Consider the following 24,216-nt stretch of genomic DNA (forward strand, 5'->3'; position numbering starts at 1 on the left):
TAACTCGTTTCTCGCAATTCCGGCGCGATAGGTTCGTTAATCGTCTGATCGGTAACTATGGAAAAAAACTTTGTACAGGTACCTCTCCTAACCTTACCTAACATAATTGAACTTCACCTAGTCCGTGGATAAAATTGTATACCGCACGGTGTGCGATAGGTGTACGTACGTCGGCGATTTCACGTAATTTTCGCACACAAACGCATGTGCCTCATATTGTAATTGTCGAGTGAAAGTTTCGATCCCGTACTTATTTGGAATTGGGACAAAAAGAAATTTGCGAAATAACGGGAGGCTGGAGACGGGTGAGTGAGGATACTTCGACTTACGATTTCGACGATGACCGCGTTGAAATTCTTCATACATATCATAAAGTTTCGCGCAACGTATACAGTACATGCAGAACTTTTCTAGCATAATGATATTCGCAAAGGTCGTTGATCCTGACGAGATCGAATCTGATCCGATCTGATCCGATTTTTTTGCCGACAAAATCCTTGGCTCACATGCTCATTGTCTGAGAAAAATTTATTATTGTTTAACGATGAAGAAAGAAAGAAAGAAAAGAAAAAAAAAAAGATAGATGGAAAAAACCAACCACTTGGCTAGCCTCAGTCTTCATTTCAATTCTCCGCTACAGGTGCTAAATGATATTGACGGCAATTGGCACCACCCGTTACCGTATTATTCGAATAATATACCCACGTAACGTATACTTCACGTAGAGCTACGGTATACGTATATTTTATCATTCTCACTGACCGCAATTTTCGCAGCGCCTAAAAACCCGGAGATCCGTGCACGACAATTTTTGTGCATGGGAACGAATTATCGCGATCACCAGACCAAACTGCGTTTAAATATATTTTTCCGTCTGCCACAAAAGAAAAAGTTTTTTTTTTTTTTTGTTTTTTTTTTTTCATTCTCTACGGAAACGGCGCGTTCAAAAAAATCTGAAAAAATTCGATGACGAATCTTCCTCGAGACGAGCGAAAAATTCAAGGAAATTTCGAAAAATTCACCATTCTTTCGGCGGACAAATTTTCTATCGTCATGTATTAGCGTTTGAGGAAACGGAGTCGCAGTTTAGCAAAAATGATTCATGCGCCGCGCCGTATTATGTACACACAATATGTGTGTAACCTATATCGGGTATATACCGGGTACAATAATGGGTACATTATATCGCCTATACACACCTACTGTATGTGCGCGCGAGTATGTGGCTTGCCACCGCGTCGCGGTCACTCGTCATGATTTTTAATGAGTATCGCGTATGTGTACATAACGCGTGTGTGCAGGGATATAGCATGTGCTATGTACATACGCACAATACGTCGTTATTTAAAAAAAAAAATACGTATGTATCCAATTTCTAATACCTGTCAGGCAATAACGAGTATTATACTATTAGCGGATGGTTGTTCTCGCGAATCACGTTCGCGGCGATGGTTGCCGAGCTGAGGAGGGAAAAATAGAAAAGAATAAAGAAAGAAAAAAAAGTGTTTGAAAAACGTAAAAATAGAAAGGTAGTTTGAAAGAAAGAAAAAAAAAATGAAAAAAGAAAAACAAAAATGAAAAAAATAAAATAAGCCCGTTAAAAACGAACGTGCGGAGGTAACGCCCCGCGTATACGTACGCACGCGGTTACATTACACACGTGTATTTACACGATGTCGGTATGTCCGTTTGCCCGTGATCGAAGATTAATCATTCCGTCATGCAAATTACTCCGAACCATGCAAGCCACTTCACTTCACTTCACTTTACTTCACTTCACTCCGCTCTCAACTCTCGGCTCTCCGACTCATTGTCAGTTCACAATTAGTCGCGTATTCTTGTACACTTGTGTGCACATACGTGTTTATCCGTATGTGTGCAGAAAATATAGTTACTCGTACAAACACGCGCGCGCTCACACACATTTATCTACATTCGCTTTGCGCACTGCGTTCACTTCTCGCAATTATTCCGCGAGTTCACTCCATACTTCCACAAACGCCGTGTGTCTTATTATACATATAGGTGTATACGTATACCCCTACATGATATACGTGTATTCGTTATGCGAGACGTGGGCGCGTCCTCTGTTATGCGCGATAATCACTCAATTCTTTCATTATCATTATCTTCTATTTTCTATTCATTTTTTTTTCATTGATTTTTATCCAACCTTTCATTTCTCAGTTTCTCTGGTTCGTTTCTTCCGAGTCACACAGATTTCTCTTTGGGGATGAGATATCTGAAAAAAAAAAGAATCGAGAAAAAATGCAGAAGGGGTGAAAAGTCGGGACGCTGCTTGAAAAATGTTTTATTGCGAAAGTGAAGAGAATGAGATCAAGAGATGGCGATTCGGTTGTTGTGAAATTGAATGTTGCCTTTTTATTCGGAGAGAATCCTTTTTTTTTTTTTTGTTCAAGAAAAATGAGTCTGTCGGGAGCATCTCGTGTAGTTTTTTGACCTCGGATATCCGCGGGGGGGATGATCGATCGAACGGACGTTTATCAAAATTTCTGGAATCAACGGTCGCGCGATCGTCGGGTAATGAAAAGGAGGTGGTCGAGTCGCGGGGGGATAGAATAAAGGGGGGGGTGGGTGGGGATTATTGCGTAATGGAATAATGACGATCGCTGATTCGTTAATGCAGTTTCGTCTATTGAGTTTAGACTACAGGCTCGGTTACGCAACCAAAGCACGCTTCCATCGGTTTAGCTGGGTTAACAATACCCGGCTGCGGGTGTATTATATCCATATACACAACTCTACGTATATTGTATACGTATACCTACGCTACAGCTACCTATATAAACGGACAATAACTATACGAGTGCCCCTGCAACGGACCGTGACGACCGAATGTTAATCACCCATTGTTTCTCTGATTATCGCGTTTATTTATTTATTTATTTATTTTCTTATACTTCTTCTGTTTGTCTTCTCCATTTCGCTCTTCATTTATTCATTCGTCTTATTTGATCGTTTTCCCCTCATCGTCTTTTCTTCCTTTTTTTCTTTTTTTTTTACATATACTTTTGCTATTTTATACTTGCGTAACTCCCTCGAAGCGTGTTTAATTCGTTCGCTGAAATTTATTAATTTACATTTTTTTTTCTCCTCTTAGATCTGAGTAGAAATTTCATATGTCCATACTCTCGTTTATACCGTCGGGTCTCCGATTATTGTATTCTATATAATTTGCATGTCGAAATCGCGAAATCGGGTGCAACGATCGCGATGTATTATTTATACGTCATGTGGTACACATATACATCTGTAGGATATAGGATGGGTTGGGATAAATTAAAAACGTCGAGATAGCGTAATAAATATATTTTTACGCACCAGTTTTATGAGCTCGAGCTACGCTGGGGATTTATATGATATATTCCATGCGTGAGTGTGCACAGATATATTCGTACGTATACGTATACCGTATAGGTATATATAACAGGAAGCGAACATTTTTCACTGATTATCCTTTGTTCGGTATCAGTTCCGTTCATTTATTGACGCGCTATGTATGTTATATATATATATATATATATAGTTCACGTACATATGCGCTACATACGGACACGTACCTACACGGTGTGGTATAACAAATGTGAGGATATAACGGTGCGCACGGTCGTTTTATGCGAAAATAGCATCAAATGTGCTGCCGCTGCAGTAATCGAAATCCATAAAATAACGGAACAAACGCGTAGGTTACCGGCATTCTATGTCGTACCATGTTCGCTAAACAGTTCTCAAATTATCAACGTTTTTGACTCCCCAAAATAAAATCCTGAATCTCTATTCTCATTCGCAAGTATAATAATTAAGGGAAATTAATTATATTCGATTATATCGTCACACGTCAAATTTTTGTTTCTTCTCTTTTTTTTTTTTTTTTTTGCATTAAAACGGACATCGAGCTGCCCCATTTTTCTTTCTTATTCAACGCCCGACACCGAGAGTGATCGGTTAGAGATGTCGCCCGTTCGGTGGCATCTGAATAACTTTTATCACATTTTTTTCTCTGAATTTTTTTTTATTATCATCGCTTTTACGACTGCGTTATATCGTACAACGATGTCACGGAACTTCTCGCGTTGACCGTATTTTTTTTTTTTTTTTTTTCTTTTTCTTCTTTTTATTTTTTCGTAGGGATTTGTTAGACGTAAATGTCAGACGAAACGAAGTGCTTTTGCCGTTGCTGTTTCTCCGATCCCATCCGCATCTTTTTAACCGAGTCATTTTTGTCGTTTGCGGCGTATACGGCCATTTGCGGTCCATGGGGGATATATTTAGTGTGGTATATAGATATGACGAAAAAGGAGAAGAAAGAGGAAAGAAAAAAAAAGGGATGGAGGGGAAACAGTCATTTCTTTATATTGTTGCTTACGCAATTGGACGTTTTTACGACCCTCTTATATCTCATGCGCCTCTTCTGCACCCAACAAGTACATATTAACTGTACATACAATTATACACATACGTGTGGCACATATAGTTGAATTATATTCGTCAATGTATTCATACGTGTATATTATAAGAATTTTCTCACGATTTTCGGGCAAAAACTACGCGGTCCCCGGGATTCGGTCGCCATCATTAGCATGTGCTCACATGCGTTGGGGAGGAGAGATAAAAACGAAAACAAAAAGGCGGCCCTTTTTTTTTCTACAACGGGAAACTAAATTAAACGAGTCAAATGATTGCGCAACTATCTTCTTTTCTGTTTTTTGATTTTCACAAAGTAACAATAAGAATTCTTCGATTCGATTCCGAAAGTCCGTGAAGTTGAAAATCGCGACGCATTCTTTCACCGTGTGCAAAGGAAGAAAATTATGCCTCACTCGAGTTCTTCGATAAATTTTTTCGCGTTCGGAGTCGGTATTTGTAAATTTGAGCAAAATAAAAAAATTACGATCGTTTGCAGCGGGGGTTCTTTTTATGTGCTTTTTAATCGTATTTTTAGAATTCGAAGCATCCAATCGCGAGGCATTCGGATTAGTATGTATTCACTATATACGTATACCCATCGGGAGGGGGAGAGATAGAGGAGTCTAATATTAGCGGGGTAGCAACGATTATGCAACTGCACTCCAGACACCTTGAATACGTCCGAAGTCGCTGCTGCTCTTGGCTCTGTTGCTACGTCGACTTCATTCACTAACGATTTAGTGCTATGGGCACAGCTATCTTATTCACTAATAATATCCTTGTCGTCACCGGCGAACGTATAGAATAAGTAGATTTTTATCTACGCTCTTTTTCTTCCACTTCTTCTTTTTTTTTTTCGGCTCTCTCGTCTCTTCGTTGAATATATATGTACCTGTTAATTATTTTTTCTCTTTGGTGGTCGGCTATTAATTTTTTTTTTGTTTTTTTTTCTTTGTTTTCCACCTCACACATATATTACATGCTGCACGGGGGTTTATCGAGTTACGAGTATTATAAATGAACTAATTATTAGATAAAACCATTTTTTTCTTTCTTTTTTGCTCTTATTTTAATCTCCTCCATTTTTCTTTCTGGCTCTCAACGCATTGTGTGTTCGTTAAAAAAATGACCTGTGTGTCACGTGATACCCTAGGCAAGCGTTAATTGGCGGTGGTCAAGTATGTGTACACAGCATGTAAGTATAGATATCATAACTACTATAATCTGAGAAGAGGCTGAACGGGTTTCTTGGAATAAAACAATTGATGCTAATTCGAGAATTGATTTCGTTTAAAAGGCTACGTGTGATGATTCGAAATAAAGAGGAAAAAATAAAAAGTCTTTCTGGCCCCCTCTTCTTTTTCTCACCATCATCATTTTCGACAACACGCCCACCTATGCGAATACCTTGAAACATTAATTTTACTCAACTCAAAAATTTATCTCGACAATATCAACGGATATCGAATCCATCAGATCGTGCGGTTATTAATCGGAAATGAAATCACATTTCTGTATCGGTTTATTTATTTTGTAAGTTTTTTTCGTTTTTCCCCTTCGTTTATTCCAATTACCGGTATTTAATCAAGCTGGTTTAATTATAATATCGTCAGTTGTGTAAAACGAGTTCCTCAGAACGTACGAAATATATGACCACGGTGAAATGACAAATTGACCGTATGCTTGAATGATTTAAATGTAAGTACTCGAGATAAAAACTTGATGTTCCCCTTCATTTTTTGTTTTTGCTAATTAAACGTTCGTGCGTGGAGTAATTTCTATTTTACAGCGGCGACGTGCTCTAATTGTTCCGTATGGTTGTTGTTACATTGTAAGTTGATAATTCATCGGGAAAATGTATAATTTAAGTATATAGCGGAGTGAAATAAGTACGTACATAGGAGCAACCTTTCAATTGAATCACAAATGCCGCGTGCACATAAATTAAAATCTAGAGGTTTGTACGTACATTAGGTAATATCATACATAATATAATAATTAATTTAGTTCTTTTTACGTTGTGTAGAATTCATATTAATTATTCATCTAGTTTTTTTACGCCTTTTTTTTTTCCTTCTGTTGCTTTACCGGTAACGAGACGTGAGAGCGATAGAGAGAGGGCAAGAAAGTAGGTATTTTTAATTGTAAGTTGAGAATGTATACGTATTATCCAGGAGATAAAGACTCCAGAGGGATCGTTGACCTGTTTTTTTTTTTTTTTTTATTTTTTCTATTTTATTTATTTTTTTCTTCATTTTTCTCCTAGCTTGCGAATAGATTATGTATATATAATTGTAATTATATTCGCATTAGGCTGTCGACGCTCTGTAGAAGTAAACCCGTATCATCGCGCATTTATTTGCCAGATGCAAAGTCTTATACTATACTTTATACTACAAGTACTTAGCCTAGAATCCACGACCTAAATTATCGTTGTTATTAATATTGTTATTGTTCAAGTGGCGTACACGCGTGTGCATCGTAAGTGCATCGAGCGGATCGCATTTGATTGTGAGAGGTGAATTGAAAATTGTGAACAGATATCGTGAAATATCTTCAAAATCAAACGAACGCAAAGACGGCAAATGTTCTATGTATTACGTATGTTAAACCTACGTTTATAAATGAGGTAAGAAGTCATAGATTTTATACGAGATGTTCTTCGGACGGTGCGCTGCACATGATGGTGATTTTTTTCTTTTTCCTTTTTTCCTTTTTCCCTTCTTTTTTTTTTTTTTTTTTTGTTTGATTCTTATGTTTATTGTATAACTCAGAAATCGCATGTACGAAAGCCATTAGGTTCGTGGGAGTTTTGCGTGTTTAAATATTCACTTGTTCTCGCAGCTCATGCCAGTACGTTTTACGTACGTTATGTTTCTGGTCATTACACTTGAAAACAGAAGAAAGAAAAAAAGAGGTAGCGAGAGAGAGATTCTAGAGCAAGCTCCTGTAAAGCTTATGGCGAGAGCAACGAAAATCAAAAATTGTCGCAACATTCATACTCAACAAATTCAAAACGATGGAAAACTTGCGTTATCAGAAATCATCAATTTTTGAGAGATGTATCAAAAATTATTCCGGGTATTATTAGAGGGGTGGGTTTGTTCACATATAAAGAACCTTCCTTAATTTTTCAACGTCCATTTTTTTTCCAGCCTTTTTCGAAGGCAGTGAAGCTCCCCCAGTTCTTTCTGGATAAAAATCGTGCCCTCTGTGCTGTTTCTTTTATTTCTATTTTTTTTTTTTTTTTGGGTAAAGAAAAAAAACAATGAAAGAGGAGCGGAATACGAGAAAGATCGAATGATAATTGAGCAGTAACCAAGACTTATGGTTGTGTCGGTTTTTATTGTTCATTTTTCACCCTGTATATATATAAATATATGTGCGGTGTATTTCCGTTTGCCTCGCGCGCTTATGATTCTTGGAAAGAAAGAAGGAAGGTGGGCAGGGTACGTATCTACCTTACGCTTTATATTCTTGAGTCCTGCGAGCGTAACCTACAATCACAATAAATCCCAGATCGTTTTCATACTCACCATATTTCGCACACGGACTCCTACTCTGTTGCAAGACCGATAATCGAGATTCTCATGAGATCCTTTTGCAACGTTTTTATTTTCTCTTTTTTGACTTCTTCGTTTGACTTCTCTATAACCCATTCATCGTTCGGCGTGCATAATTCTGAAAATTTGAACATTGAAAATTTGGGAACACTGAGATTTCTCATAACCCGTATCTGTCCAGGATTTTGAAAAATTTGTGAATTTCATGAATTTTCATCGAATATTCACGGACAAAAGAACCTCGGGAAGTCTTGTTGAATTTCATATGAAATCCCCCTCATGAATTTCTATGAACTTTTCAACATTCGAACCAATTCCGTGAGACGAGGCACTCCGTCGTGACCAGTTTTCCATACGGTGATTGCGCGTCTCGTTACATCCTTCGGAAAGTTTTTATTGCCGTCGCTCACTCGATGGGAAAAAAAAAGAAACAAATAAAATCCGATAGGGTTCGAATATGGGTATTTATCCAGCTTTTTCCCTTGGCGGTTAGCCGTTATAGTTGTTGGCTTTATTTGACCAGCGATCCATCTCCGTACTTTATGTGCTTCCGAACGTGAGCGCGACGCCGTGGCCCGTAATCCTGCTGCATACGAGGCTCTTCTGTTCCAGAGCTCGAACATGGATTACGTAACGAGTCCCTCTGACTCATTGCGAATCACGTACAACTTATATATTATATATGCGCAGATTATTATACGTATGGAATAGATCGTCAGATGTTAGCCGCCGCAAGAATTTTATATATATATTACTTTTCTCTTCGGCGGTTCTTTGGCTTTGTTCGATTTCTTATCGCCGAACAAATATTCGCCGGTTTTTAACACTTTATTGAATTTACTGCAGCGCAGCAATTGCAGTTATTTGTCGAATGTTACTCATCGATTATCACTTATTTACTTTCAATTTGCATGCGATTTTTAGCCATGTTTTCACATCGTCCGATGTTTCGTCGCTCGTTTCAATTCTCTCCTTAAACGAATATATTACTTCTATTTTTGAATTTCGAAGCGGACGTTCGTTCGAAAGCTTTTCGTTGGCTCGTGTCGAGCAGACGTCCTACATCGTCAGGCACCATCAACGATCCCTCGAAATGGCAATTTTCGTACACAGTATTCGCTTTCCATTTCCGCGTTCCAGCGTCGATATCCAACAATTTATTCACCGATGTCCGAAATATTGTCTATATCATTCAAAATATCTTCATGCGGTGTATAAATCCGCCGGCGAATTCGCGCCACCGCAACACGAAGAGAAAAAAAATAATATACATTCGGTGTATCGGATTTATTTGTTTTCGATATTTCCTTTTCTCGTTTTTTCGGTCGCTCTTCATTCAGTCGGGATTTTTGCATCACCGCTACGCCCGCGGTGTGAATTTTTTCATGTACCTTCATGTCGCACACATCACTGAAATATTAATGAAGTTTTAGAATTATATTTCTGGAAGAATGAGAAAAAAATCCATCCGACGAGGGCGTTTTTGACATTCGTTAACTCCGATGCGTCAGTTGCCTAATCCCGAAAAAACAAAAAAAATAAATAAAAAAAATGACGGCAACATTTCACCTGTGGGAAATTTCTGGAAACGCCCCGTGTATTTTGGTTTTGGACGAGGTTCCGCGAACGTATAGGTTTGGATACCGGCCAGCTCTATTCCCTGACACAACCACCAATAATATATGGGGTGCTGTGCTGGGTTGTTACGGACCAGTGGATCGGCAACGTACACACTTCCGCTTTGCCGCTCCGGATGTCTCCTGTCACGTGATCCTAATTGATAGCTGGATATAGCGACGAACAAACTTTCCTATTCCACCCGCTCGTCCCCGTGCCATTTGTTGCCATTCGTCCAGGTTCCGTTGTCCTTGTTAGCCGCGGCTTATATATCGACCATTTTTTGGTAAGGAACGGCCATTTTTGTTCCCTTTCATCCTCTCGAGGAAACCATAGCTCATCGTTCCAATCCTAGGTAAATTCGAGATCTTTTCCAACTTGTCTTCCACGCAATTTCCGAGCGTCGCGCAGTATTTTTCGAAGAACACGTGTAGGCCACCTAAATTTCAATTTCGATCAAAATTAGAGTAAACTCTTCATTTTCGAACGTACCGGCGCGCGGGGGCAATTGTATACACGGTATCATAACGAATGTATACGGAGTGGGCGGTGACGGGTTATAATTCGTTGAAGTTTGGCGAGGTCGTAGGTAAAATAGGTGGACAAAAGCAAATGGGCCGCAACTCGCTGACTCTCATATCTCTCCGCGATACGTTGTAAGTTCGCGGGTCGTACGACTTCGGGGATTCCACGAAATAGGAAAATATAATAGTCATAGTCGTCGTCGTCGTCGTCGTCGTGCGTGTAAGTACGTACGAAACCCACACGTTCGAAAATACCCAGACAAAGCTCCGGCGGTGTGGTGGATGTACATTAGGGCGTAATTGGCGAGTTGCGTAACCTCCGACATTTTATTATATACCATGCGCTCTGCAGTCGCTACACGCCCGCTGTAAATTGATACGCGTACAAAGTAATTCTATATCTCTGCACCGTACGCGGATGTACATGTTGATCGCGCACATATACGTGTAATACGCAACCTCACATACGTTCCTTCTACCGACAGTTAATTTCTACCGACTCTGTTCACCGTGTAATATGCACTCACTCCGAACTTTGAACGAATACGGATTTCTTTCGATTTCGAGTTCGCGGAATTCGCTTTTTTATTCCGAAATTTCCGGTCAAATTGATACGGGGGTGGTCGCCGTTACTCGATCTGCAGTTTCTCCGTGAATGAAAAACGTGTCGATCGATTTCACTTTTTCTGATCGCACTCTTCGGAAAATACCGTCCTTATCTTTCAGCTTTCCCTTTTTTTTTTTTCTTTCTTCTTTTCTCACCTACCTACCCACCCGTGTGTGTTCAAATATGGACACATTTTATCTACAATTGCGCGCTACATCTGTTTGTCCACCGTGCCCGTACCGCAGGCGCATCTCAACGATTGACCGTCTCGGATGAGTTTTTTTTTTTTTTTTTTCGATTTTATACTCTACGTTTTTATGTACTCACAATACGAAGAGTCGCGTCTTGCGCGCAGCTTTTCTTACGCGCGTGTATTATTTATCGATTGACTGCAAATAACGTCAGCTGACGGTCATTCGACGGACGTTTCGACGACGACGAGCCACGTGTCCTTTCTTGAGCTGGTCAGTCATGCCCCTGGCGATTTTTTATTCCCACCTTTTTTTTCTCGGTTTTTTTTTTCTTTTTTTCTCTCTTCTACTCTTTTTCCCTTTCTCTTGCACCGGCAGATGTCTGTGATCGAGCGAATGTCACCGACACACATCAACCCTGTTATACCGAAAAAAAAAAAAAGGAATCGTTGAATCATAGTTACCGTTCGCGTTCCGCAGGAAAAGAGGAATGATCTCATTTAACATTTTCACCCGCAATCGGAGGTGGTAATTATACTTTCTTTTTCCTTTTTTTCATCGTAAATCGCGTCGTGTATAAATCATTATTATTCGCTCTATTCTCTTTTTATAGACCTCCACTTCAGTTTATATACGTCATAACTTCATTTTATCTAACTTTACTTACGTGTACCTGAATATAGAGGTAAGGAAACGGAACTTGCGCTCCGCTAATAAAACCTCGCTGCAGGTAATTATTAGACTCGAGCCAATATAGAACGATATGTAAATATAACCGAGTATACATAGGAGATACATATGTATATGTATTCATATATTTAAGTGTGACGAGTAGAAACGCGTCGAGATATTTTTAAAAAATCAACTCCGTTCGTCTCGTCGTTTTTTCTCGCCAATCTACAAATAGGTAACACCTGTCACGCAAAATTTTTGACAACTGTATACCAAGGTATACTATTATAAAGTCATTTTTACCCAACTACTATATCGAAGTGCTCGAAAGCGTATTTTTCGATTTTTCTGCGCTGCAATTACCGGGCAAGAACTTGGGTCATAGAATTTTCGTAGAAAACACATGTTTCCCATCACCGTCGAGTCTGAGGGACGCCGGAACCGGCAAATGCGCGGCATATGAATGCGTTATGTGTTCCCAACGTACACGCGTAATACGCCTTCATCGCTCGGTCCGCGTTGCAAAAAAAAAAAAAAGAAAAAAGAAAAAAGAAAAAGGAAAAAGACAAAAGTGAAAAAAGTGAAAAAGAAACCTCGTACACTTCATAATACACACCGGCTGTTGTCAGTCTTTCAAAGATCGCCAAGAAGACGTGCGCTTTTGGCTCCTGATGTTTATTCAAGTTAATAACGCCGGCGCTCTTCATTTTAACGTTCTTTTTCCCCCGGCTCGCATTTTTCTTTTTCTTTTTTTTTTCTTCTAATATCCGCTAATGCTCGATCGTACGAGAGATCTGTACAGGGTGAGTTACTTCTGACTCTCTCCGACCGGGAGGAGCCGGATAACGTACGTTGGTAAAAAATATCGAATCGATTCGAACATTCGCACAGTTCACAATATTCATGCAATATGTTCGCTACCAATTTTTCTCATATTTTTTTTTTGTTTTTTTTGTTTTTTCTTTTTGATTTGCGACGCCTTCACCACTCGCATTAACACACACGCGATACACGTACGACACTATTGTCGAGGTGTCAATCTCGCGTCTTCTTTTTCACCTATGTGAATAATATATCGATGTTATTCGAACCTGACGTGGATGTATTTTTAAAAAGATCGTTAGGGTGTCGAACCGTCTCCCGTGTATTCAACTTCTCTATTCAAATATCATTATCGCCTACCCACGCGACACAATTTATGCGTATATTGATTTCATTTTATCGAACTATCGAATTTTCGCTATCCGCGCACACTGTGGATATACCATTGGTTTGTCAAAACTACCGAAATGTTTTTTTTAATTCACGGAGCCTTTTTTATCCTTTCTCTTTTTCGCCGGAGACGCGTACGCGCGCAGGGTAGACGGGTATAGGTAGGTGTTCGCGCGTTACACAATGCGACATGGGATTTTCGTTAAGTAGATAGATACGCGTAGAATAGAATGTGGATGTGAAACACGGTCACGTTTTGCTCCTCGATTAAAAGGTATCTCCTGTATGATCTGAGAAGTAGCGATCCGCGGAGCCTTTTCGGCAAGGTAATGCGACGAAGAAACCAGAAGAATATAAAGTCGTTTCAACTCGCTACTGTGTTTGCCACGCATATATTTTTTTATAGATCAACGCGGGTTCAGTTTCAAACGAACGTATTATGTTATATATCACATCGCGTATTCATTCGATGCGTATCCCTCCTACATGTATATATATATATAGATATAGATATGTATACAACGACCGATCGCGTGTACACGTATTCATTTCATTGACACGACACTAATTTTAATCGACGTTTTTTTTATTTATGCGCATGCGAACGTGTGTATCTGCCTTAGCCGATTTTATACAGGAGATAACGAACTCCGATCGCGGCTTCGATCGATCGCCGATACAACCCAATGAAAATCAGTTGCGGCAAAATAATCGTAGAATAATCGAAACCAATCACCGTTGAGAATCCGATGCACATTTATTACTGCGAATGCTCGTCCCGTACGAGCGGTGTGAATGGGTGTTTTTTGGCCGGTTGCGTTGCATTTGCCGTTGCGTCTCGTCGTCTCAACTTTTAGTTACCTTCTCCGCGAGACGTGCGCCGCGTTTGCTCGTAAATACAAATTACTTCGTTTTCCGCACCACCAGCAAAGGCATAGCGGGTGCTCGCAGCTCTCTTAGAGACCAACCGGGTTAAACTCCTCGTCTGCCCTCCGATGCATCGCATCGTATACGACGCGTCGTACTTTCTTCACTTCTTCATAAAATATATACCATGTACATATATGTATGTGCATTTATACGTATCTCCATGCGCCCGGTTCGTTCGCACATTATACATGTATATACGTCAGTCAATTCTACGTCTAGTTAACTTTCTTTACGCTTTGTCCGCTTCTAATTCCTTATTAGGTAAATTCACACATTTATACATCACTCGCAGGTTTATGATCCGTGAACATTAATTCCGTTGCATTAATTTCATTCTTGGGATCATGGGGGGTGGGGGTGGGGGGTGGGGAGAAACGGGAAAAAGTAACACGGAGAAAAATTTTATTTTTCACAATAATTTTTTTTTTTTTTTGTTATTCGCTTAGAATTTTGTAAAATAGCGGTAGTTTCTCGCTGGTATACGTTTCCCGGTGTAATAGTTTCACGAGCGAGTACGAAAGAGATGAAAAATGTAACGGAGAAGTTCGTCGTGGCAGCATGTTTCTGATGATAAGTACATGAGATAATGTACGAGTGAAGGAGCGAACGAGAGGGACGAACATAACCAGAAATCATAATTCAACTTAAAACTGGCACTGCCAACACCAAGTGCATAATACATCAGCTCTGTTACCCCGAGATGAAACCGTAGATTAGGGTATTATATGTATATAGCAGTTCTTCTCGCGAGCGGTGAAACGCGCCGTTTCATAAGCAGAGATGCCCCCTCCGAATTCCGAGATCAAAGAAACGAAGGAGAATTAAACGTACGAAAGAAGAGGGAATATGAAATGAAAAAAAAAAGAAGAAGAAGAAATTTCGGGGCATAGAGTAAAAGATACGCGTATGAGGGGGGTTTGTTTGCGTAACCTTGAAAAGCGGTTCGGTTCGTTTCGAAATTTAAAACTCTTCTCGAGCGCCGGCTCCCTCCCTCCTCCCTTTGGCTGGCTGGAGGACGAAGAAGAATGAGAATAAGAATAAGAACGAGGAGGGAGGCGTGCACGGTCCGCTGAGTGTCAAACTAAAACTCCCATACACGTACGTATAATACAACGCGTTTCAAGCAACGCAGCGAAACAAAAGAGCCCTAAATAAACAAAAGAATTCTCGTTACAATCTTTTCTTTCCAAAGTTTTACCATTTTTTCTTTCGATTCCTTTTTTATTCGTCTCCGTTACCTCCCCCGTCCATCGCCTCCTCCTTTTACACCCCCTCTGCAGCGTTCCTCCGCGTTTTTGAAACCTTCCTCTTGCGTTACTCCGTCATCTTTTGTTTCTCTTTCCGTTTTTAGGGCCCCTTGATACTTACCTTTTTAATTAGCTGTAGACAGAGGAGGAAAAGGGCGTCGGACATTCACGGGTGAGAGGGTAGATCGCTCTCGCGTTTTTCGTAAGTTGGTTGATAGATTTAACACCTACGTACGAATCTAATGAGCCTCTCAATGACGGAATATGCTTTGAATTCTTCTAACCGTAATGAGTGCCTTCGGTGAAACGAGAAATTAATAAAATTCCAATTTAACCCAAATTTCGATTCTTCTCACAATTTTCAGAGCGTGTTTTACAACACCCGAAGTGTCTGAAACAATGAAGATCCGAGTTGATATCTTTCGAAGCGATATTCTCTCGACTGCTTACACATTCGCCAAACTTTAATTTTTTTTTCCTTTATTTTTTTTATCCTTTTTTCTGCCTCTGGCCCTCCGACTAGATTTTTATTTCACTCTTTTGTTAGAACCATTCCGACATTACTCCCTCACCGCAAACCCCCTCGGTTAAAAAACTTTCAATCAACCCTCCCACAATGTTTGAACAATTTTAAACTCATCTCCCCGTGGGCAATTTCAACCCTTAAATTTTCACGCAACGTCAATTTTCCGCGAACAAGAGAAGCGAAAAAATTGCAAAAAAAAAAATAAAAAGGAAAAATCGGATCACGGATAAGAAACAAAAAAAAGGAACCAAAAAATATAATAATAATAAAATGAAAATAATCGCGATGAAAAAAGAGAGAAGAAAACGATGGTAAAAAGCAGCCCTCTGCTAATCCTACGATTATCTGCTCTATTTCCCACAATAAGCAAAAAAATTATGGAGCGAAAAAGAGCTCAGGTAAAAAAAGGAGTTGTCTCGCGCTGAAACTTTTCTCAAGTAAAAAGAAAGAAGAAGCAAGAAGTAATCCTCTTCCGTCGGGCTCTCTTCTCGGCAAAAATCAAGTCTCTTTTGAAACACCCTCTATGAACGCGGTGCCATAATTCTCGGGATGGAGGTGCGAGGGCGGTTGAAATTGGTTGGGTTAGAAGGTCGGAGAGAAAAGGGAGAGAAGGAGGAGGGAGGACGGAGTTCGGGACGGCGCAACCGCGCGTCAGCTGAAGCTCTGCCTGGTAACAACAGCTGATTCCCTCTCGTATCCCCTCGTGGACCCTCGTGCACTTTCGTAATTCCCGTGTCGTTGTTAGGCAGGCAGGAAACCGAATCCCGTAACCGGGAGGTTTGCCAGGGTCCCGCGACCGACATGCCGTCGATTAGCGGGCTCTGGAGTCTCAACCTTCAACCTTATATTTTACACCCTCTGCGCTGCTCTGCGCACGGTCCTCCTCGAACAACCTTCGCCACGGCGGTGCAAGTTCACCCCGAACCGATAAGACGACGCGCTTTCGTCTCGAAGTTTGGTCGATCCTCCGATCCAATTTCATTTCAAACACCTGACTCGTCAAAAAAATGTCCCATAGCCACACCCTCGACCCTAAAAATCCAATAATTTATCAATTTTCTGATTTTGTGGGAACGTTTCAATTATTCCGTGGGCATCTCGCGTTGGTTTGTGTTGCACCTGATGTATAATCGTTGTTCTATTGCAACCGAGAAGCGGTTTTTTTTCTTTTTTTTTTTTTTTTTTCTCTCTAGTTATTATTATTCGTTGCTTGCGTTATTATTATTCGACTCTACATTCATTCTAGAAAGCGTGAGACTTGCTGACTCTACCTTTATGCTATAAGGTGCTCGAGTAGCAGCAGCAGCAGCAGCAGCAGCGGCAGCAGCAACTATTTTTATCCTCTCATCTCTCTTTTCCTCCACTCGAACCCCTTCATCTTCGTATATCTATCTTAACGGTCTTTGTACCTAAGCAGCCGAGAGATGTGCGATATACAAAGTTAAGTTTCATTTTCCTCTCTGAAATCACCTGTGTTCACCTAATCTCTCCTCGCGCACGGTACACCTCACCTTACCCGTAATCGTGCTGAGCCGAGTTATTCAAATGCCTTTGTATTCCCGTACGAGCTGTGCCTCGCGGTTATTACCTCCGTATCGCAATTTATTAACTATCATATACCGACACATACGTACGTACACCGTAGTTAACGCGGTATCGCGGGATGAATAGGACGCGAAAGAAAGGAGGAGGAGGAAAAAAAGAAAAACTAATAGGAACGAAAATTTACGGCACAGATTTATTCTCATGCATGCGTTATTGCGTGTAGGTGTATACACCGTAGCTTATGTATACGTACAAGATGCCTTACAACCTTTTGTGCATTGAAATTCAAACGTCTGTTTATTGCTTTTCGCTGTTGCAGTCGCTACCGGTGCAACGTGCGTACGGCAAAAGTACCTACCGGAGGTTCGACGTACGTGAAAATCTTGCTTATATACATATACACGCGTAAAGGAAAAAAGGAATGGCAAAATACGCACATTATACGTTCCGCAAATGTTATACCTATACGCGTTGCCCCCCGCCTCGCCCCCCTTTTCCGCAGTTCTGATTTCATTAAATCGGTCGTTATTATTGATTGGCTCATGCGGTTATAGTTACGGTTATTTTTATTCCCGAGGTTCTCTCGTATTCCATCGTTTCGGTATAAACCGTCGCAACGTAACCGCCGTTCGGTGCGTGTACGTACATGTACGTCATCCAGTTATTCCCCAAAGTGCAATTTGGCTTGCCACTCCACGTTCTCCCGGATTCCCATAAAACCATGAAATCGCATGTCACGGCTTTTTACCCCCCCCGTATTCGCTTTATATCCTCAATCTCCGATCCGCAAAAATTTCCTCCGGATCCACCGCGGAACGTTAAAAACAAGTCGATACGGTTTTTTCCCCGCAAACGTGTATTTTCGCCCTCAAAAATTTAGACCCACCAAAAATTGGTACGACTTAATTTCAACGCTCGCCCCCCCTCCAATAAAACGCTAAATAATTCCATAAAATTCGCAGGGTGCCATTTCAACTCGGTCGCACGTGTGCGCCGCGTATGCGGAATAATTTCCGCACCGTGATTTTTCGACTTTACGTCACATAAGTCATCCGCGAGTAAATCATGTGAAAACGCAATCGTCGGTCATAACGAAGGGTACTACCTGTGGTTATAAAACGTATCGTCGTTCCTCGGTGTTGGTCCGTTGCACGTAGGCGTTACTGTACAGTTAGACACTACCAGCCATCACGGTGGAACCTCTCTGCCTCCACACCACCGTACTTCGTAATACGTACGTTTAAGAATGGGATACTATGTGCGTGTGCGCAGAAAACGTACTGTTGGATTTTCTGATGTGAGTCGCTGCGCGAATGTCCCGTGTCAACGACCCGTCGCCCTGTTCTAGTGCCGGGCCTTCAACGGCACAACCGGCGGCACACAACGACCTTTTTCCAACTTACGCTCACCGACACGCGCCTAGGCTATATCCCCTACATATTTAAGTTATCCTTGTATATATCTGCCTCCGTTATAGAATTCTGAAGGCACCAGCGACGGCGGCACCGGCACCGGCACCGGCGGCGCTGACTCTTAATGTATGTCAGGCGAATTGGCCCCTTGTGGTTCTCGCTTGTTGCACCACCGCCGTAGGTAGAGTTTGGCGTGAAACCGGGGACCTGGGTGAGTGGGTGGGTGGTGCTACCGATGGTTCGTACCGGTGTATTTCTATCCCGGATCGAAGCGGATATTTACGGTGGCGAACGCTCCTCTTCCCTCCGCACCTTCGGTTTCGGCGTTATTACGCGCGTACGTGTCCCTACTACGAGCGTAAGATGTATTCTTATAGGTGTCGAAGAAATATCGAAAGATCCTCGGGATGCGGCGTGGCTATCTCGGGTGGGGGTGGGAAGAAACTGTTCGCAACTAGATTCTGCGAAGTAGCGATATGTGGACGCAGGGAAGGTGGGAAGGAAGGCAGGCAGGCAGGCGGCCAGGACTGACTGACTTACTTACTTACTGTATTTCTATAAGTTGCGGTATAGTAACTACGAGGTAACTACTGCTACCGCATCACGCCTTCTCAGTTATGACTCGCGGTTTCTTAAATGACCGAGTCAAACCAACGGGGCTTACTCGTCGGCTACGCTTTGAAATTCATTTTTCATTCAGTGGACCCGGTAGGTGGGTAATTCTTTTTTTTTCTTTTTCTTTTTCTTTTTTTTTCTCTTCTCTCTTTCTCAGTAGCTGACACACCGGCTGTCTCGATGCGCAACAGATTTCGTCCCGCGATGACATCTTCGTTTTTTTCTCCCCCCTTCCCCCCTTGGCTTTGAAAAATCGTTCTTTCTCGGAAGAGTATTTCGGTTTTTTTCAAAATTAAGTTTTTCAGTTAACGCATTTCGTAGGGTACGCGAAAGAAAACATCTCGGATCGACTTCGTGTTTTTTTTTTTTTCGATTTTGGATTCGCGCGGTGGAGTCGAGTGGAATGCTAAAATATACCCGATTATTGTCCGCTACGGGAAGATCCGTTCTCCGATCGCGAGACTTTCCAAAAGCACGCACAGCTCGGTCGTTTGATCCGCTGTAAACCTTACGGTGAGGATGAGTCACGCGAGTTGATCGTTCGATCCGTAGATCCAGATCCTTCGAAATGTCAGACGTATGGATACGTACAGGTACCTACCTACCAATCTACCGCGAAGTCAGACGTTTTCTCCCACCGTTCGAAATCATTCTACCTTTTTTTCCTTTCATCTCCCCACTTCTTTTTCTTTCCTTCGTTCTTTCGTTGCGGCCTTACCGCCTTCTTCTTTTTCGGTACCTCCGTTCCTTTTTTTTTCTTTCGCTCACTGTTTTTTCCTTTTTTTACGTCTCTTCTTCTTCTTCTTCTTCTTCTTCATCGCGAGATCCCCCGACACGCCCACAGGTGCAAATATAAAGTCTGCGCTGGGATTCAATTTGAATATATTTTCGAACGGTTATCTTCGATCGTATACCCCTCTTATGGCTCTCGCCTCTTTCTATCCCATCACTTTTTTCCCTTTTCTTCGCTTTTTCGCTCTTCTCTTTTTCTCACTTTGTTTTTTTTTTTTTTCTCTCCAGTCACCTACGAAATGGTATAATGGTATAAAAAAAATCACGACTCGTAACGTTTCTCCGGTTACGGCTCAAGGCGGTTTCGGTTGCGTTCACGTTCTGGCAAATTTAGACGAATCGCTTTATATATCCATCATCGTCACGTATGACGAGGGGATACGGAATGAGGAACGATGCATAATACGAGTATATCAACGATCCGATCATCCGCCTTTGTATTTTACGAATAACGGAATCTAATTGGGCGTTTCTCCGGCGAATATACAACGTGCAACAGGATTCTAGGACACGCGGCGCTCTCGTACTCCCGTACGAGATGGAGGACGACGACGGCCGACTAGGATAATGAGAAATGATTAGACGGAGAAAAAAAAAAAAAAATGGTCGCACCCAATCTTCGTCTACATCCGCAGAGTGTTGAGGAAAAAAATGCTCCCCCGGTCATTGCCAAACCGCGCTTAACGCGAAATCGTCGGTTGTTATCGTTTTACTGTTTAATTTATATTTTCTCGATTCCTTTATTTACCCATACAGAACTGTAACAAATCTTTAGTTTAGTTAACAAGACACGTACATGTGGAATACATCCTACCTACGCGACAAGTTTATTTATACGATAGAAAGAGAGAGAGAGAGAGAGAGCGGGCATTGTAAAAAGAAAAAATTGATTCTGCATGAAATTTCACCCTGCCAAATAAGTGGGCGAAGCTCGCGCACCTGCAGCAATGTGTCGCCGATAATAATCGTCGTCGCGGTGCGGAGGGGAAAAAAAAAAAAAAAAATGACGCGGAACGAAAAAATAAGAATAAAAACAAATAATTGAAAAATGAACGTCGAGGAATTGTTGGACATTACTCATTGGCCACCTGCAGCAGTTTTTTTTCTCTTCTGATCTAATTTGTTCTTTAATTTTGCACGACGTTCTCGTTGCTCTGGGCAAATTGAAAAGTACATCAATCTATTTGAATAATTTTAAATACGAGACAACCTTGATCCCTGTTAAACAACTTGTATTCTCACGTGTGACTCTTGATACACACGTATAACAATTTTAAAATTCACGAGGGAAAAAAAATACAGGGAACATATATCTGAAAATTTACAGACACTATTTCTCAAAAGCGTACGTATAATATTATGGGCATTCTGCATACGTAAACGTGTGTTAATTTGTATTTTATGTTTTACGTACAACAGAAGCATCAACGGTAGACAGGTGAATTATACTCTCCAGCGATTTGTTTCGGTCCGATCCTTCCGGATCTTTCCATACGTTTCACCTCCCTCTCCGGAATCCCGCTCCGGAACGGTGCGCCGACTGATAGGCGAACGAAAAAAGAATAGAGCAAAACAAAAAAAAAAACAGAAACGACAAGTTAAAAAAGCGAATGAATAAATAATTAAATAATTTGCGAAAGTCCGTAAACAGGTGTTCGTCCGCGATCGACATCGTGTCACCGCGCGTCGCGGATTCAGAAAGAAAAAAACAAAAAAAAACGCTTCACGTATATCTGCGCCCAGCGTTTCGCGAAATTCTGCCGGAATTTCAGAGGAGAAGGAATAATGTAGATTGAATGAGAAAGAAAAAGGAGAGGAAGGGATGGGGGGGGGGAGGGGGCTGAGTCGGACTCGCCGAATTAATTAATTAATAATGCAGCTCGCGGATATTAATTCGTCGGATATTATACTTGCGCATTATTGCGTCTGTGTGTGTGTGTGTGTACGTATATTTTGGGTATAGATCGAATAATAATTCGTCGCCAAAGTTATGCGCGAATGAATTATACATGCATAGTAACCCTATACAAATCAAATTGTAATCATGCTAATTGGAACAGCTTAATTAATCGCCTTTAATATTTTACCGTGTATAGGAGTTACCCGGTACTCCCAAGATACACTCATTCCTGTACACTTATAATTCAAATTTCGAACTCGTATCAATTTGACAGTAGACCTTTCGATTTTTCACCCTTCTTTTCTTCCGTCGTCCGTGGACCTGGGATTCTTTGTTTCTTTTTGCTCCCGGTAGCCGAAGCTTTTTGCCCTCACCGTTCGGAACTCGACGGCGGCTTGCACGCGATTTTATTTTCACGATGCATAGCATTACCGTTGGCGTCCGCTGCATTCGCGTCATTGTCTGTGATCATCGCGCGTGACGAGGACATGTCGAATACACTCCTACATTTGTTAAACCTCCGTGTGGATTTTACCTCCGCATAATGTATTCATACGGCAAGAAAAAGAGGAAACTGTTGCTCTTCTGCTGAATATATATTCCTTTCGTATGTCCGATAGAGGGATACAAAAAAAGAGATATATATATATGTATATTTAAAAGAGAGAAATAAAAAAAAAAAACACGAAGCGACGTTACAAGTCTAGAGATGAAGAAAATTATCATGATAAAACGGCGGGGGATACGGGAGTAGAAATGACGGACGTTGAACAAAAACGTGTGGTATAGGTATACATATATATATTGGGCATTAGCGTGTTTCCCGAACAAATTCTTGAGGGTTAATTTGTAATTGCGAAGGGCTAGTCGCGACCCCGGTGTACGCCGGGTATATCTTTCTCGCTCTGACGAATTAAAAATGAAAACACAAAAAAAAAAAAAACGCACCTTTCATTCATCTAATCACCCTCTAATTAACGCGAGATCAATCAGACGCGGATTATTCATTTTCAAAGACCGGTGCACCCTACTCGTTAATTAGCCTTTTAATTTACGAAAAAAAAAAAGAAAGGAGAGGGAAAGGTATAAAAATTAAAATTAAACGACGCCATTCCTCCGCAGGTCTTGAGCGGTTAACGAATTCCCAGAATATAAACCAACGTTTCGTAACTCCTCAAAGGATAATGAAAAAGCTCCCTTGTACAAAAGAGGGTTTTGATCGGGTGGTTATAAAAAAAAATATAACGATAGTAATAATAACAATGAGTGATTATTTTACTCGTTGACGAAAATAAATTAATAGAATATACTCCGTCTAAACGTACGAGAGTAACAAAAAGACGAACAGATTTTGTAGAACTTGAACGGTACCATTTTTTTTCCCGCCAACGTTCTTCACTGGGAAAAAAGGAAATTACATATTATCCTGTTGAACCTCGTTATAATTATCCCTTGTATCATTTTATCTTCCTAGTCGCTTTTCACAAAGGATACCGTCGGTTATTTATTCATTAGCATATTATACCAGGTTAGGTGAAGAAAATAAAAGAGTGAAAAGTAACTCGACTTTCATCAACTTCTAAATAATTTCCCTCGAAAATTTCACCGTGATCAAAGACAGACGAATTTTCCATTGAGAAAAGAAAACAAAAAGGGCAAAAAATAAGAGAAAAAAAAAAAAAAAAAAAAGGAAACAATAATTATATCAAAACTGGTTAGAGAGGGCGGGGGATGAAGGAAGTAAAACGCGACGTTACTCTTCGTTTACCTCGGCGAGTTGAATAATCTGCGTTTCCACGTAGGAAAGCATTTACCTCATACCTTACTACCTCGCTAATAAAATTCATTCGGCGTATTACTCGGCATTTTACCATCCCTTTGAAAGCGCGCAATATGCTACATCGTTATTTTCATAGGTATACGTTGAGGAAAATAGTTCCTCTGAAACCCGGGGACCGGGTTTCAGCAGCTTTCATTACCAACGGAATACGTAATACGGAAACGAATAATTTCAATGAGGAAAAGCTCCGGTTATAGGTAGATACGTCACCTCTCTGTTCTTTCTTACCCGGGTAGCCATTTTACACGGATTTTACGTAACTCTCGGATTGAACGAGTTCTGTACGTACGTTAATAGGTATTCGTACGAATAGCTGTTATGCGACGGTATATGCGCGGGAGTTTGTTTCCAACTTGGCAGCAGGCCGTTGGAGTGCGATAAACTTAATGGCCATCGAGTTACATAATTGTATAATTACCACTTGACTCTTGCTAGCTCGTGGAATTTAATTCTCAGAACGAATCCCCGTCCGTCCGTCCGTCCGTCCGTCCGTTCGACCATCTCTTCGCTCTCCTCTCGCAATTTCTTCTATTCGCTCCCCTCGTTGCTCGTTCACCGCTACCGCATGGCGTTACCGTACCAGACGAATTAACGA

The 24,216-nt window shown here is 41.0% G+C and overlaps 1 protein-coding gene across 11 annotated transcripts in view; it reads left to right on the forward strand.

Annotated features, from left to right (window-relative positions):
• Positions 1-24,216, forward strand: part of LOC105684176 (growth factor receptor-bound protein 14-like) — a 174,866-nt gene that overhangs the window by 54,110 nt on the left and 96,540 nt on the right. The gene's annotated exons all lie outside the window — the stretch shown is intronic.

The sequence above is a fragment of the Athalia rosae genome, chromosome 1 (genome assembly GCF_917208135.1).
Source record: "Athalia rosae chromosome 1, iyAthRosa1.1, whole genome shotgun sequence".
NCBI classification, from domain to species: domain Eukaryota; kingdom Metazoa; phylum Arthropoda; class Insecta; order Hymenoptera; family Athaliidae; genus Athalia; species Athalia rosae.